Here is a 20095-nt window from a genome sequence, read left to right as displayed (position 1 = left end):
TTACCTGCTGGGTGAGGAGAACGAGGGCCGGGACCCAGAAGTGGTGGTCCCCGTGACCTTGGAGGCTCCTTGGACCTGCTCATCTTGGAAGGAGAAGATACTTCTTTGGAGATCCTCGAGGTCTACTCTTATCCCGCCCTAGAACTGTTTTAAAGCCTAAGTCGTGTTACTTTAAATGTCCAAAAGGGATCTTTTTATGCCCCTCTTCCTATATAAATCAGGACTGGGCTGGACACTTGGGAGAGGAAATCCTGTGTGTGCTAGGGGCTGATAAAGCTTTTCTGGTAGAACAAACACTTTGGTGGATGAGGTCCTGATGAGATTGGAATGAGCGCCATGGATCTGGGTTGTTTATAGAGAATGAGATTTCAAGGAAGTGTCGGCCATACAGGACAGCCACCATGTTGGCATGTCACATAGATGAGAGGTGTCAATCACCTTTCTAGGATTACAGGAAGAGCCCAAACCTCAGCTGCTGCTGTAGCTGGATGGATATCCTCTAAGGTCACCAGCCCAGCCCTGCAGTGACAGATGTACAATGACTGGTCCTGTAAATTCAGCCTTGTATGTCTGAGAGATAAAAGTTGTTTGCTCCCCAAAATATAACATATTGGTAATATAGACAGATAAAAATAGTGCAGATAAAAATAAAGACAGATGAAACAAAAGAAAAAACCTCTGGCTGAATCCAGTCTGGAGTCTGAGCCCTGTGCAGAAATCTCGACACTTCCAGCTTCAGCTGCGGTTATTAATGGTTGTCTGAGGAAGGTTCTGCCACTGGGTGACTTGGGTAAATCATCAGGATCCGCTGCTGGCAGCGCCTGTGTAATCACCAACCAATGATGTTACCAATGAAGACAACTCCGGAGATGCTATAACCAAGGGAGCAGGCTGCTCACAGTAGTACGAGGAACATACGGCCTGGGGTTGTCATGTAGAAAAACGCCTCATGGGACACTTTAGAGAAATGGCTGCAGCACGGGATCCACCAAATCAATGCACCGCCGTAGTTAGGGCACGTGGAATGAAGACCAGAGAAGTCTGGTTGCTATACCCCCTCACACATGTGCCATAATCCCGGGAAAGCACCGGTGTGACATTCCCTCTTAAAGTCTGTTTATGGCGTTGCCCACATGATCTTCAGATCAGTCTTTGGCTATCCTTGTGTCTAAATACAAAAGTCGGACTCATCACTGAAGAGGACAGACCTCCATTACAGTCAACAGTACCCCATTCCAGCCTCCATCGCAGACTTGCCCTTCACCGTAATGGCCTTTAGGGCAGTTTCACACGTCAGTGGCTCCGGTACGTGTAGTGGCAGTTTTCTCACGTAACGGAGACACTGACACAGGTAGACACATTCTAATGAAAGGGTCTATGCACATGTCAGCGTGTTTTCACGGACTGTGTGTCAGTGTTCAAAATACGCTGACATGTCCGTTTTTGTGCAACAGCACGGATCACACGGACCCATACAAGTCAATGGGTCCGTGTAAACACGTACCGCACACGGATGGCGTCCGTGTGCGTTTTTAGAAGTCATAGGGTTAACATTGAAACAAATTTTTTCAATACACGGACAGCACACGGATCACACATGGATGGTACACACGGACATACGGATAGCACACGGATGCCACACGAATGTCACAAATTTACACACGGACATCTCCGGTACCGTTTTTTCCGGTACCGGAAATATCAGGACGTGTGAAACCGGCCTTAAGAGCATTGACATGAGGTCAGTTTAGTGGAACATCACCCTAGTTCTCCTCTCAGGATTATGGTGTAGAGGGTAGTCGGACCCCTCTCGTCTTCATTCCAGGTGCACCAACAGCTCAGCTTTCTATTAATAGGTTGGTAGAACCAGCGGTGCGGCCATTTCTCCAAAGTGTACCAGGCGTCGTACCAGCACAGCAACACCATGCCACATGTTGCTGGTGCTACTATCAGCATCCTACGGAAACATAAATGAGCTCCCATGGCTGCAGAGACTCCAGATAGCAGCAGATAAACACAAGGCTGTATACCGTATTTGCAGTAAGCAGTGCATGGATGTATACCGTACCTGCAACAGGCAGCGCACCACTGTAAACCGTATCTGCAGCAGAAAGCAGATTGCTGTATTCTGTACTTACAGCAGACAGCGCACGGCCTTATATCATACCTGCAGCAGACAGCGCACGGCCTTATATCATACCTGCAGCAGGTAGCACATGCAATATACCGTACCTGGAGCAGACAGTGCATGGCCATATACCGTACCTGCAACAGACAGCGCATGGCCATATTCTGTACCTGCGGCAGACAGCGCATGGCCATATACTGTACCTGCAACAGGCAGCGCACCACTGTAAACCGTATCTGCAGCAGAAAGCAGATGGCTGTATTCTGTACTTACAGCAGACAGCGCACGGCCTTATATCATACCTGCAGCAGACAGCGCACGGCCTTATATCATACCTGCAGCAGACAGCGCACGGCCTTATATCATACCTGCAGCAGGTAGCACATGCAATATACCGTACCTGGAGCAGACAGTGCATGGCCATATACCGTACCTGCAACAGACAGCGCATGGCCATATTCTGTACCTGCGGCAGACAGCGCATGGCCATATACTGTACCTGCAGCAGGTAGCACACGGCCATATACTGTACCTGCAGCAGGTAGCGCACGGCCATATTCAGTACCTACAGCAGACGGCCATATACCGTACCTGCAGCAGATAGTGCACAACCACATTCTGTTCCTGCAGCAGACAGCGCATGGCCATCTACTATACCTGCAGCAGACAGCGCATGGCCATATTCCGTACCTGCAGCAGACAGAGCATGGCCATATACCGTACCTGCAACAGACAGCGCATGGCCATATACTGTACCTGCGGCAGACAGCGCATGGCCATATACCGTACCTGCAGCAGGTAGCACACGGCCAATTTCCGTACCTACAGCAGATAGCACACGGCCATATACCGTAGCTGCAGCAGATAGTGCACAGCCATATTCTGTACCTGCAGCAGACAGCGCATGGCCATATACTGTATCTGCAGCAGACAGAGCACGGCCATAAACCATACCCGCAGCAGGTTGCACATGGCCATATACCATACCTGCAGCAGACAGCGCACGGCCATATAGTGTACCTGGAGCAGACAGCACATGGCCATATACTGTACCTTCAGCAGACAATGCACAGCCTTATACCGTACCTACAGCAGACAGCGCACGACCTTATACCGTACCTGCAGCAGACAGTGGATGGCCATATACTGTACCTGCAGCAGTTGAAGGCCATATATATACTGTACCTGCAGCAGGTAGCGCACGGCCATATACCGTACCTGCAGCAGACAGCACACAGCCATATACCGTACCTGCAGCAGACAGCACACAGCCATATACCGTACCTACAGCGCACAGCTGCAGTCTATACTGACAGCCCACCCATCCACTGAGATCATAGGACACACAGACAGAGGGGCCGAGGTGAGACCACAACAGCAGCCTTTTATCACTACACTAATTAATGGGAACCTTACAGGCACAGGACAGCGAATCTTCAGGAACTGTACCACTCTCCATGACACCTGTGCTACGCGTGAGGTGATCACTGACCAGTCACTACATCACTTAGATAATATATCTGGCAGATGTCTGGGAAACCTGAGTGGCCAACTCTGTACAAGATGTGATGGTGGCCACACTGGCTGTCACCCAGTTTTCCTAGGATACAGAACCAAGGAGCGTCCGAAATAAGAAGTACAAGGTGGCAGCAAATACATGATGGGTGCAGCTGTCCTAAAGCAGTGGCCTTCTCTGGATGAGGTTTTACCTCTACTGCTCCCACCGGGTAATAACTTACTGCTCGATATGTGATAAAACAGCATCACACCAAGTGGTCAGCACCCCGCACCGCCGTCATTGGTCTATATGTATGGGAGGCTCAGCACCCCTATCACACAAGATTAGATACACGGCTCAGCAGACAATATTACACAGGATAGAATTAGATACACGGCTCAGCAGACAGTATCACACAGGATAGGATTACATACACGGCTCAGCAGACAGTATCACACAGGATAGGATTAGATACACGGCTCAGCAGTCAGTATCACACAGGATAGGATTAGATACACAGCTCAGCAGACAATATTACACAGGATAGAATTAGATACACGGCTCAGCAGACAGTATCACACAGGATAGGATTACATACACGGCTCAGCATACAGTATCACACAGGATAGGATTAGATACACGGCTCAGCAGTCAGTATCACACAGGATAGGGTTAGATACACGGCTCAGCAGACGGTATCACACAGGATAGGATTAGATACACGGCTCAGCAGACTATCACACAGGATAGGATTAGATACACGGCTCAGCAGTCAGTATCACACAGGATAGGATAAGATACACAGCTCAGCAGTCAGTAACACACAGGATAGGATTAGATACACTGCTCAGCAGACAGTATCACACAGAATAGGATTAGATACACGGCTCAGCAGTCAGTATCACACAGGATAGAATTAGATGCACAGCTCAGTAGAAAGTATCACACAGGATAGGACTAGATACACCACCCAGAAGGCAATATCATACAGGATAGGATTAGATACACCGCCCAGAAGACAGTATGTTTTTGTTAGGAAGTTATAAGGGTTAAAAGTTGACCAGCGATTTCTCATTTTTCCAACAAAATTTACAAAACCATTTTTTTAGGGACCACCTCACATTTGAAGTGAGTTTGAGGGGTCATCAATGTAACAGAAAATACCCAAAAGTGACACCATTCTACAAACTGCACCCCTGAAGGTGCTCAAAACCACATTCAAGAAGTTTATTAACCCTTCAGGTGTTTCAGAAGAACTAAAGGAAGGAAAAAATGAACATTTTACTTTTTTCACAAAAAAAATTTACTTTGGAACCAAATTTTTTTTATTTTCACAAGGGTAACAAGAGAAAATGGACCAAAAAATTTGTTGTGCAATTCCTCCTGAGTATGCCGATATCCCGTATGTGGAGGAAAGCCAGTGTTTGGGCGCAGGCAGGGCTCAGAAGGGAGGGAGCACCGTTTGACTTTTTGAATGCAAAATTGGCTGGAATCAATAGTGGGCGCCATGTCACGTTTGGAGACCCCCTGATGTACCTAAACAGTGGAAAACCCTCAATTCTAACTCTAACCCTAACCCCAACACACCCCTAATCCCACCCCTAACCCCAACACCACAACCCTATCCCCAACAAAACCCTAACTCCAACCCTAACCCTAGCTCTAACCCTAGTCCCAACCCTAACCCTAGCAGAAAAATGGAAATAAATACAATTTTTTATTTTAATATTTTTCCTTACTACAGTAAGGTGGTGAAAAAGAAGGGTTTGATTTACTATTTTTTTATTTAGATCACTGTGATAGGGTCTATCACAGTGATCACAAGGAATCAATAGGAAAAATATCCTATTGTTGCCGGGTCACTGCGCATGCGCCCGCCATTTTCTTCCCGGAAGAAGACACCAAGGGCTGGGGGACAGAGCCGGAGGGACCGGGGGACATAGGAGGTACTGGGGGGAGGGCACGGGGGAACCCATTTTTCTCTCCTCTGATGTGCTAGAGAGAAATAAATGGGAAACCGGACTTTTTTTTTTTTTTTTGCGGTTGCCGTTATTTGGTGAGTAATGGCGATCGCAACACTGAGGACAGACCCAAATCATGTTCTGCGGGGTCTCAGCTACCCCTGGTATCCGAGATTCTAGAGATTTTCCGAAGCTGGGGGCGCTGAGGAATAAGTACCCTTAACTGCTGCCGTTAAAAGGCGTATTGGCGGTTGTTAAGAAGTTAAAAAGAAAACAAAAAATCAAAAAACAGTTGATCATTCTTTGGATAAAGTCAAAATTAAAATTCAGACAAAATGTTATCTATAAATAAACATCAATAAAAAGAAAAACACATAATTACGGAGCACGGGTCACCAAACATATCACATTCAGCACACCCTACAGTTTGGTAAAAGCAGACAAATTATTCCCAAATATTTGCCTGCATTAAATCAGGATCCCACTCTCAGGACTTGTGCAGATGACCAATTTTCTTGTATGATGCTACCTGTGGTTTTCAGAGATAGCACTCATACCCATGATATTCTATGGAGCTGTGCACATGTCCAATTATTTATTTTTTATTTGCCTCGGCCAAGTAACAGCAGAAAGAAATCGGGGACATGTCCACGGGGAGGGTCTGATGAAAATCGGCAATGCAAGTCTATGGGTCTGGGAATAAAAATCTGACCGCACAAGGATGACAGCAGAGCATGGTCCGTTTCTCACAAACTCACAGAATGGAGAAGGTGGAAAAACTTTATTTTTTTTTTTGTACCCCCACGTCCGAGAAAAACTGATGTCACTCTGATCAGAATAATCCGACAAGTTTCTCAGATGTGGAGAAATTGTTGTGTGAACATACCATCAGGCAAATAATAGGTAAGGCCGGGATCACACATGCGAGGAATACGGCCGAGTCTCACATGTTAATACTCGGCACTCGGGAGCGGAGCATTGAGCTCCATGTATTGCTATGTGGCCGCACGCTCCGATCCGAGTGCTGGCGGCAGTGCCGGGTGTTAACATGCGAGACTCGACCGTGTTTCTCCCATGTGTGATCCCGACCGTAGGGTGTAGATGTGTAGCCGGGTGTGGCGTTCTACAGGCAGCATGGCATCTCCTAGTTTACACATCAATAAAACTGCAGGGATTACGGTACATAGTTGGCACAGAGAGGTTTTTTAGATGTAGGGGAGATCGCTGCAATATTTGTCCTTTTGTGGAGAAAAGAAAAATCTGTGTTCCATCAGCCGCAGGGTGGAGATGGCATTATGGCGATTGGCACCATGTGGTGTGCTGAGTGCGGTATGCCTACCATTGGATGTACAATGAGAAAGCTGAAGAGATGAATTGCGGAACATTTGTCCTGGAGTTACACATTTTGCATTAGAACAGAATAGTAACACAGAGTTTCTCTTAGGTTTTATGGTATAGAGAGAATTAAAAAAATACTGCCCAGGGGAGGTAACTGGCGGACGCCCCTTCATCTGAGGGAACCTTTTTTATTTTGAACCTGAACGCTAACACCCAAATGGCAAGAACTTAAAAATAATCACTTTTCCATATATTACAGTAATGTTTGTTAATAATTATGAAGGAAATGAACCTGGGGGGAGAAGAGAGAGAGCAAAATCTATAAATAAATAAATATATGCACGTTTTTGTTCTCCTGTGGGGTGTGCAATGTCATTCTCTGTGTTCTTTGGGTTCTATTATGCACACACGTTGTTCTGATGATGTTGTAAGGGTACGTGCACACACTGCGGATTTTTCCACGCAGATTTTGCAAAATCCGCAGGTAAATCCGCAGGTCAAAAGACCTGCTGTTTATCTGCGGACTAGCCTGCGGTTTATCACCTCTACAATGGAGGAGATGGTAAACTGCAGCGGAATCCGCAAAAAGAATTGACATGTCAATTCTTTCTGCAGATTAGAAACCGGGGAAAAATCCGCACCATCTGCACTGCGGTTTCCATAGGATATAATGGTACTGTAGGGCCAAAACCGCTGCGGATCCGCACCAGAATCCACAGCGTGTGCACATGGCCTTATTGATGTTCCCATATGTTTGCCTTTCCCATGATCAGAAAGACTAACTATGACTAATGGCGTTCTTAGCGCCAGAAACGAGTCACTTGTTTCGACCATATGGGAAAACTTTTTTAATGCATCCAAAATAAAGATTTATTATTTTACCAGTAGAAGTGGCAATTTTTCTCACATTTGTTCAAGATTAGATTACATTAGATACACAGCCCAACAGACGGAATCACCTGTGACAGGATTAGATACACAGCCCAACAGACTGGATCCCACGTGACAGGATTAGATACACAACCCAACAGACTGGATCACGTGTGACAGGATTAGATACACAGCCCAACAGACTGGATCACACATGACAGGATTAGACACACAGCCCAACAGACTGGATCACACATGACAGGATTAGACACACAGCCCAACAGACTGGATCACACGTGACAGGATTAGACACACAGCCCAACAGACTGGCTCACACGTGACAGGATTAGATACACAGCCCAACAGACTCGATCACACGTGACAGGATTAGATACACAGCCCAACAGACTCGATCACACGTGACAGGATTAGATACACAGCCCAACAGACTGGATCACACGTGACAGGATTAGATACACAGCCCAACAGACTGGATCACACGTGACAGGATTAGATACACAGCCCAACAGACTGGATCACACGTGACAGGATTAGATACACAGCCCAACAGACTGGATCACATGTGACAGGATTAGATACACAGCCCAACAGACTGGATCACACAGAATTGGATTAGATACACAGCCCAACAGACTGGATCCCACATGACAGGATTAGATACGCAGCCCAACAGACTGGATCACACATGACAGGATTAGATACACAGCCCAACAGACTGGATCACCTGTGACAGGATTAGACACACAGCCCAACAGACGGAATCACCTGTGACAGGATTAGATACACAGCCCAACAGACTGGATCCCACGTGACAGGATTAGATACACAACCCAACAGACTGGATCACGTGTGACAGGATTAGATACACAGCCCAACAGACTGGATCACACATGACAGGATTAGACACACAGCCCAACAGACTGGATCACACATGACAGGATTAGACACACAGCCCAACAGACTGGATCACACGTGACAGGATTAGACACACAGCCCAACAGACTGGCTCACACGTGACAGGATTAGATACACAGCCCAACAGACTCGATCACACGTGACAGGATTAGATACACAGCCCAACAGACTCGATCACACGTGACAGGATTAGATACACAGCCCAACAGACTGGATCACACGTGACAGGATTAGATACACAGCCCAACAGACTGGATCACACGTGACAGGATTAGATACACAGCCCAACAGACTGGATCACACGTGACAGGATTAGATACACAGCCCAACAGACTGGATCACATGTGACAGGATTAGATACACAGCCCAACAGACTGGATCACACAGAATTGGATTAGATACACAGCCCAACAGACTGGATCCCACATGACAGGATTAGATACGCAGCCCAACAGACTGGATCACACATGACAGGATTAGATACACAGCCCAACAGACTGGATCACCTGTGACAGGATTAGACACACAGCCCAACAGACTGGATCACACAGAATTGGATTAGATACACAGCCCAACAGACTGGATCCCACATGACAGGATTAGATACGCAGCCCAACAGACTGGATCACCTGTAACAGGATTAGATACATAGCCCAACAGACTGGATCACACGTGACAGGATTAGATACACAGCCCAACAGACTGGATCACACGTGACAGGATTAGATACACAGCCCAACAGACTGGATCACACGTGACAGGATTAGATACATAGCCCAACAGACTGGATCACACGTGACAGGATTAGATACACAGCCCAACAGACTGGATCACACATGACAGGATTAGACACACAGCCCAACAGACTGGATCACATGTGACAGGATTAGATACACAGCCCAACAGACTGGATCACACAGAATTCGATTAGATACACAGCCCAACAGACTGGATCCCACATGACAGGATTAGATACGCAGCCCAACAGACTGGATCACACATGACAGGATTAGATACACAGCCCAACAGACTGGATCACACGTGACAGGATTAGATACACAGCCCAACAGACTGGATCACCTGTGACAGGATTAGACACACAGCCCAACAGACTGGATCACACAGAATTGGATTAGATACACAGCCCAAAAGACTGGATCCCACATGACAGGATTAGATATGCAGCCCAACAGACTGGATCACCTGTAACAGGATTAGATACACAGCCCAACAGACTGGATCCCACGTGACAGGATTAGATACACAACCCAACAGACTGGATCACATGTGACAGGATTAGATACACAGCCCAACAGACTGGATCACACGTGACAGGATTAGACACACAGCCCAACAGACAGGATCACACGTGACAGGATTAGATACACAGCCCAACAGACAGGATCACACGTGACAGGATTAGATACACAGCCCAACAGACTGGATCACCTGTGACAGGATTAGACACACAGCCCAACAGACTGGATCACACATGACAGGATTAGATACACAGCCCAACAGACTGGATCCCACATGACAGGATTAGATACGCATCCCAACAGACTGGATCACCTGTAACAGGATTAGATACACAGCCCAACAGACTGGATCACACATGACAGGATTAGATACACAGCCCAACAGACTGGATCACACGTGACAGGATTAGATACACAGCCCAACAGACTGGATCACCTGTGACAGGATTAGACACACAGCCCAACAGACTGGATCACACAGAATTGGATTAGATACACAGCCCAACAGACTGGATCCCACATGACAGGATTAGATACGCAGCCCAACAGACTGGATCACCTGTAACAGGATTAGACACACAGCCCAACAGACTGGATCACACATGACAGGATTAGATAAACAGCCCATCAGACTGGATCACACAGGATAGGATTAGATACGCATCCCAACAGACTGGATCACCTGTAACAGGATTAGATACACAGCCCAACAGACTGGATCACACATCACAGGATTAGATACACAGCCCAACAGACTGGATCACACGTGACAGGATTAGATACACAGCCCAACAGACTGGATCACCTGTGACAGGATTAGACACACAGCCCAACAGACTGGATCACACAGAATTGGATTAGATACACAGCCCAACAGACTGGATCCCACATGACAGGATTAGATACGCAGCCCAACAGACTGGATCACACGTGACAGGATTAGATACACAGCCCAAAAGACTGCATCACACATGACAGGATTAGATACACAGCCCAACAGACTGGATCACACAGGATAGGATTAGATACACAGCCCATCAGACTGGATCACACGTGACAGGGTTAGGTACACAGCTCGGCAGACAGGATCACACAGAATAGGATTAGATACACAGCACAACAGACTGGATCACACATGACAGGATTAGATACGCAGCCCAACAGACTGGATCACCTGTAACAGGATTAGACACACAGCCCAACAGACTGGATCACCTTTGACAAGATTAGATACACAGCCCAACAGACTGGATCACACATGACATGATTAGATACACAGCCCAACAGACTGGATCACACAGAATAGGATTAGATACACAGCCCAAAAGACTGGATCACATGTCACAGGATTAGATACGCAGCCCAACAGACTGGATCACCTGTAACAGGATTAGATACACAGCCCAACAGACTGGATCACACATGACAGGATTAGATACACAGCCCAACAGACTGGATCACACGTGACAGGATTAGATACACAGCCCAACAGACTGGATCACCTGTGACAGGATTAGACACAGCCCAACAGACTGGATCACACAGAATTGGATTAGATACACAGCCCAACAGACTGGATCCCACATGACAGGATTAGATACGCAGCCCAACAGACTGTATCACACGTCACAGGATTAGATACACAGCTCAACAGACTGAATCAACTGTTACAGGATTAGATACACAGCCCATCAGACTGGATCACACGTGACAGGATTAGATACACAGCCCATCAGACTGGATCACACGTGACAGGATTAGATACACAGCCCAACAGACTGGATCACACAGAATAGGATTAGATACGCAGCCCAAAAGACTGGATCACACGTCACAGGATTAGATACACAGCCCAACAGACGATCACACATGACAGGATTAGATACAGAGCCCAACAGACTGGATCACCTGTGACAGGATTAGATACACAGCCCAACAGACTGGATCACACATGACAGGATTAGACACACAGCCCAACAGACTGGATCACATGTGACAGGATTAGATACACAGCCCAACAGACTGGATCACACAGAATTGGATTAGATACACAGCCCAACAGACTGGATCCCACATGACAGGATTAGATACGCAGCCCAACAGACTGGATCACACATGACAGGATTAGATACACAGCCCAACAGACTGGATCAAATGTGACAGGATTAGATACACAGCCCAACAGACTGGATCACCTGTGACAGGATTAGACACACAGTCCAACAGACTGGATCACACAGAATTGGATTAGATACACAGCCCAAAAGACTGGATCCCACATGACAGGATTAGATACGCAGCCCAACAGACTGGATCACCTGTAACAGGATTAGATACACAGCCCAACAGACTGGATCCCACGTGACAGGATTAGATACACAACCCAACAGACTGGATCACATGTGACAGGATTAGATACACAGCCCAACAGACTGGATCACACATGACAGGATTAGACACACAGCCCAACAGACTGGATCACACGTGACAGGATTAGACACACAGCCCAACAGACTGGATCACACGTGACAGGATTAGATACACAGCCCAACAGACAGGATCACACGTGACAGGATTAGATACACAGCCCAACAGACTGGATCACACGTGACAGGATTAGATACACAGCCCAACAGACTGGATCACACGTGACAGGATTAGATACACAGCCCAACAGACTGGGTCACACATGACAGGATTAGACACACAGCCCAACAGACTGGATCACATGTGACAGGATTAGATACACAGCCCAACAGACTGGATCACACAGAATTGGATTAGATACACAGCCCAACAGACTGGATCCCACATGACAGGATTAGATATGCAGCCCAACAGACTGGATCACCTGTAACAGGATTAGATACACAGCCCAACAGACTGGATCACACGTGACAGGATTAGATACACAGCCCAACAGACTGGATCACACGTGACAGGATTAGATACACAGCCCAACAGACTGGATCACCTGTGACAGGATTAGACACACAGCCCAACAGACTGGATCACACATGACAGGATTAGATACACAGCCCAACAGACTGGATCCCACAGAATAGGATTAGATACACAGCCCAAAAGACTGGATCACATGTCACAGGATTAGATACGCAGCCCAACAGACTGGATCACCTGTAACAGGATTAGATACACAGCCCAACAGACTGGATCACACATGACAGGATTAGATACACAGCCCAACAGACTGGATCACACGTGACAGGATTAGATACACAGCCCAACAGACTGGATCACCTGTGACAGGATTAGACACACAGCCCAACAGACTGGATCACACAGAATTGGATTAGATACACAGCCCAACAGACTGGATCCCACATGACAGGATTAGATACGCAGCCCAACAGACTGTATCACACGTCACAGGATTAGATACACAGCTCAACAGACTGAATCAACTGTTACAGGATTAGATACACAGCCCATCAGACTGGATCACACGTGACAGGATTAGATACACAGCCCATCAGACTGGATCACACGTGACAGGATTAGATACACAGCCCAACAGACTGGATCACACAGAATAGGATTAGATACGCAGCCCAAAAGACTGGATCACACGTCACAGGATTAGATACACAGCCCAACAGACGATCACACATGACAGGATTAGATACAGAGCCCAACAGACTGGATCACCTGTGACAGGATTAGATACACAGCCCAACAGACTGGATCCCACATGACAGGATTAGATATGCAGCCCAACAGACTGGATCACCTGTAACAGGATTAGATACACAGCCCAACAGACTGGATCACACGTGACAGGATTAGACACACAGCCCAACAGACTGGATCACACAGAATTGGATTAGATACACAGCCCAACAGACTGGATCCCACATGACAGGATTAGATACGCAGCCCAACAGACTGGATCACCTGTAACAGGATTAGACACACAGCCCAACAGACTGGATCACACATGACAGGATTAGATAAACAGCCCATCAGACTGGATCACACAGGATAGGATTAGATACGCATCCCAACAGACTGGATCACCTGTAACAGGATTAGATACACAGCCCAACAGACTGGATCACACATCACAGGATTAGATACACAGCCCAACAGACTGGATCACACGTGACAGGATTAGATACACAGCCCAACAGACTGGATCACCTGTGACAGGATTAGACACACAGCCCAACAGACTGGATCACACAGAATTGGATTAGATACACAGCCCAACAGACTGGATCCCACATGACAGGATTAGATACGCAGCCCAACAGACTGGATCACACGTGACAGGATTAGATACACAGCCCAAAAGACTGCATCACACATGACAGGATTAGATACACAGCCCAACAGACTGGATCACACAGGATAGGATTAGATACACAGCCCATCAGACTGGATCACACGTGACAGGGTTAGGTACACAGCTCGGCAGACAGGATCACACAGAATAGGATTAGATACACAGCACAACAGACTGGATCACACATGACAGGATTAGATACGCAGCCCAACAGACTGGATCACCTGTAACAGGATTAGACACACAGCCCAACAGACTGGATCACCTTTGACAAGATTAGATACACAGCCCAACAGACTGGATCACACATGACATGATTAGATACACAGCCCAACAGACTGGATCACACAGAATAGGATTAGATACACAGCCCAAAAGACTGGATCACATGTCACAGGATTAGATACGCAGCCCAACAGACTGGATCACCTGTAACAGGATTAGATACACAGCCCAACAGACTGGATCACACATGACAGGATTAGATACACAGCCCAACAGACTGGATCACACGTGACAGGATTAGATACACAGCCCAACAGACTGGATCACCTGTGACAGGATTAGACACACAGCCCAACAGACTGGATCACACAGAATTGGATTAGATACACAGCCCAACAGACTGGATCCCACATGACAGGATTAGATACGCAGCCCAACAGACTGTATCACACGTCACAGGATTAGATACACAGCTCAACAGACTGAATCAACTGTTACAGGATTAGATACACAGCCCATCAGACTGGATCACACGTGACAGGATTAGATACACAGCCCATCAGACTGGATCACACGTGACAGGATTAGATACACAGCCCAACAGACTGGATCACACAGAATAGGATTAGATACGCAGCCCAAAAGACTGGATCACACGTCACAGGATTAGATACACAGCCCAACAGACGATCACACATGACAGGATTAGATACAGAGCCCAAGACTGGATCACCTGTGACAGGATTAGATACACAGCCCAACAGACTGGATCACACATGACAGGATTAGACACACAGCCCAACAGACTGGATCACATGTGACAGGATTAGATACACAGCCCAACAGACTGGATCCCACATGACAGGATTAGATACGCAGCCCAACAGACTGGATCACACATGACAGGATTAGATACACAGCCCAACAGACTGGATCAAATGTGACAGGATTAGATACACAGCCCAACAGACTGGATCACCTGTGACAGGATTAGACACACAGTCCAACAGACTGGATCACACAGAATTGGATTAGATACACAGCCCAAAAGACTGGATCCCACATGACAGGATTAGATACGCAGCCCAACAGACTGGATCACCTGTAACAGGATTAGATACACAGCCCAACAGACTGGATCCCACGTGACAGGATTAGATACACAACCCAACAGACTGGATCACATGTGACAGGATTAGATACACAGCCCAACAGACTGGATCACACATGACAGGATTAGACACACAGCCCAACAGACTGGATCACACGTGACAGGATTAGACACACAGCCCAACAGACTGGATCACACGTGACAGGATTAGATACACAGCCCAACAGACAGGATCACACGTGACAGGATTAGATACACAGCCCAACAGACTGGATCACACGTGACAGGATTAGATACACAGCCCAACAGACTGGATCACACGTGACAGGATTAGATACACAGCCCAACAGACTGGGTCACACATGACAGGATTAGACACACAGCCCAACAGACTGGATCACATGTGACAGGATTAGATACACAGCCCAACAGACTGGATCACACAGAATTGGATTAGATACACAGCCCAACAGACTGGATCCCACATGACAGGATTAGATATGCAGCCCAACAGACTGGATCACCTGTAACAGGATTAGATACACAGCCCAACAGACTGGATCACACGTGACAGGATTAGATACACAGCCCAACAGACTGGATCACACGTGACAGGATTAGATACACAGCCCAACAGACTGGATCACCTGTGACAGGATTAGACACACAGCCCAACAGACTGGATCACACATGACAGGATTAGATACACAGCCCAACAGACTGGATCCCACATGACAGGATTAGATACGCATCCCAACAGACTGGATCACCTGTAACAGGATTAGATACACAGCCCAACAGACTGGATCACACATGACAGGATTAGATACACAGCCCAACAGACTGGATCACACATGACAGGATTAGATACACAGCCCAACAGACTGGATCACCTGTGACAGGATTAGACACACAGCCCAACAGACTGGATCACACGTGACAGGATTAGATACACAGCCCAACAGACAGGATCACACGTGACAGGATTAGATACACAGCCCAACAGACTGGATCACCTGTGACAGGATTAGACACACAGCCCAACAGACTGGATCACACATGACAGGATTAGATACACAGCCCAACAGACTGGATCCCACATGACAGGATTAGATACGCATCCCAACAGACTGGATCACCTGTAACAGGATTAGATACACAGCCCAACAGACTGGATCACACATGACAGGATTAGATACACAGCCCAACAGACTGGATCACACGTGACAGGATTAGATACACAGCCCAACAGACTGGATCACCTGTGACAGGATTAGACACACAGCCCAACAGACTGGATCACACAGAATTGGATTAGATACACAGCCCAACAGACTGGATCCCACATGACAGGATTAGATACGCAGCCCAAAAGACTGCATCACACATGACAGGATTAGATACACAGCCCAACAGACTGGATCACACAGGATAGGATTAGATACACAGCCCATCAGACTGGATCACACGTGACAGGGTTAGGTACACAGCTCGGCAGACAGGATCACACAGAATAGGATTAGATACACAGCACAACAGACTGGATCACACATGACAGGATTAGATACACAGCACAACAGACTGGATCACCTTTGACAAGATTAGATACACAGCCCAACAGACTGGATCACACATGACATGATTAGATACACAGCCCAACAGACTGGATCACACAGAATAGGATTAGATACACAGCCCAAAAGACTGGATCACATGTCACAGGATTAGATACGCAGCCCAACAGACTGGATAACCTGTAACAGGATTAAATACACAGCCCAACAGACTGTATCACACGTCACAGGATTAGATACGCAGCTCAACAGACTGAATCAACTGTTACAGGATTAGATACACAGCCCATCAGACTGGATCACACGTGACAGGATTAGATACACAGCCCATCAGACTGGATCACACGTGACAGGATTAGATACACAGCCCAACAGACTGGATCACACAGAATAGGATTAGATATGCAGCCCAAAAGACTGGATCACACGTCACAGGATTAGATACACAGCCCAACAGACGATCACACATGACAGGATTAGATACAGAGCCCAACAGACTGGATCACCTGTGACAGGATTAGACACACAGCCCAACAGACTGGATCACACAGAATTGGATTAGATACACAGCCCAACAGACTGGATCCCACATGACAGGATTAGATACGCAGCCCAAAAGACTGCATCACACATGACAGGATTAGATACACAGCCCAACAGACTGGATCACACAGGATAGGATTAGATACACAGCCCATCAGACTGGATCACACGTGACAGGGTTAGGTACACAGCTCGGCAGACAGGATCACACAGAATAGGATTAGATACACAGCACAACAGACTGGATCACACATGACAGGATTAGATACACAGCACAACAGACTGGATCACCTTTGACAAGATTAGATACACAGCCCAACAGACTGGATCACACATGACATGATTAGATACACAGCCCAACAGACTGGATCACACAGAATAGGATTAGATACACAGCCCAAAAGACTGGATCACATGTCACAGGATTAGATACGCAGCCCAACAGACTGGATAACCTGTAACAGGATTAAATACACAGCCCAACAGACTGTATCACACGTCACAGGATTAGATACGCAGCTCAACAGACTGAATCAACTGTTACAGGATTAGATACACAGCCCATCAGACTGGATCACACGTGACAGGATTAGATACACAGCCCATCAGACTGGATCACACGTGACAGGATTAGATACACAGCCCAACAGACTGGATCACACAGAATAGGATTAGATATGCAGCCCAAAAGACTGGATCACACGTCACAGGATTAGATACACAGCCCAACAGACGATCACACATGACAGGATTAGATACAGAGCCCAACAGACTGGATCACCTGTGACAGGATTAGACACACAGCCCAACAGACTGGATCACACAGAATTGGATTAGATACACAGCCCAACAGACTGGATCCCACATGACAGGATTAGATACGCAGCCCAAAAGACTGCATCACACATGACAGGATTAGATACACAGCCCAACAGACTGGATCACACAGGATAGGATTAGATACACAGCCCATCAGACTGGATCACACGTGACAGGGTTAGGTACACAGCTCGGCAGACAGGATCACACAGAATAGGATTAGATACACAGCACAACAGACTGGATCACACATGACAGGATTAGATACACAGCACAACAGACTGGATCACCTTTGACAAGATTAGATACACAGCCCAACAGACTGGATCACACATGACATGATTAGATACACAGCCCAACAGACTGGATCACACAGAATAGGATTAGATACACAGCCCAAAAGACTGGATCACATGTCACAGGATTAGATACGCAGCCCAACAGACTGGATAACCTGTAACAGGATTAAATACACAGCCCAACAGACTGTATCACACGTCACAGGATTAGATACGCAGCTCAACAGACTGAATCAACTGTTACAGGATTAGATACACAGCCCATCAGACTGGATCACACGTGACAGGATTAGATACACAGCCCATCAGACTGGATCACACGTGACAGGATTAGATACACAGCCCAACAGACTGGATCACACAGAATAGGATTAGATATGCAGCCCAAAAGACTGGATCACACGTCACAGGATTAGATACACAGCCCAACAGACGATCACACATGACAGGATTAGATACAGAGCCCAACAGACTGGATCACCTGTGACAGGATTAGATACACAGCCCAACAGACTGGATCACACATATGACAGGATTAGATACACAGCTCAGCAAACAGAATCATATGAGGGTCTCCAGTAACCAGATTCTTGGGTCTGATCCGCCAGATTTATGACGGTTATTTTTAGCACATTATTCTCGTCTGCGAGCAGCGGAGGTTCGGGCGATTGTTCTGAGGCTTCGACTATTAAATGTCCATTGCAGCAATACAAATATCGGATGCGGTTACACGTGGCGGCTTCACATGTGGCATTAATAACCTGCACTGATTGCACCAAATTACAGCCTGGAAACCACACGACAAACCGTTTCTCATTACCGCCAACATCACGGGATACGTCTGGGGAACTGGCCCTTTAATGTAATGTCTTCTTCTGAGCACTCAGCTGCTCCAGGTCCCTGAATGGTGAATCTGCCTGCTTGTGCCATGACATGGCTGTTATGTGAGCTGTACTGGCCATATGGGCCTCTATTCTACAGCAGCTCAGATACAGCCATCTTCTCAGGAGCGCACACTGTACATTGGACACCCTATAGCTGATAATCCTCTATTTGTGTGACCCTTGTATTGCACACATTCCTCACCTGCTTATTAGTTCCACCTCGCTTGCTCAATCCAGCAGTGGCGGATAATGATTGCTGTACGGTCATTGTATAACTAAGTGCCGCTATTCCCAGGTTCATAATCGCTGGGGAATTCATGGAATTTTCATCAATCAGGGATGAA

At 47.0% G+C, this 20095-nt stretch overlaps 1 protein-coding gene across 11 annotated transcripts in view; it reads right to left on the bottom strand.

Moving 5' to 3' along the window:
• The window catches only part of EGFL7 (EGF like domain multiple 7), a 349370-nt gene that overhangs the window by 16927 nt on the left and 312348 nt on the right, over positions 1-20095 (bottom strand). The window contains exon 1 of one of the 11 annotated variants that reach the window (XR_012226615.1): positions 5-1407. The exons of 9 other annotated variants lie outside the window; for them this stretch is intronic. The gene's annotated coding sequence lies outside the window, so the exon portion shown is untranslated. Of the gene's footprint in view, positions 1-4; positions 1408-20095 lie in introns of those variants that run through there. One more of the 11 variants, XM_073559441.1, reaches the window with a different exon arrangement.

The sequence above is a fragment of the Dendrobates tinctorius genome, unplaced genomic scaffold (genome assembly GCF_039654945.1).
Source record: "Dendrobates tinctorius isolate UK_male_01 unplaced genomic scaffold, ASM3965494v1 ptg000013l, whole genome shotgun sequence".
NCBI lineage: Eukaryota > Metazoa > Chordata > Amphibia > Anura > Dendrobatidae > Dendrobates > Dendrobates tinctorius.
This window is presented reverse-complemented; position numbering and strand designations above follow the sequence as displayed.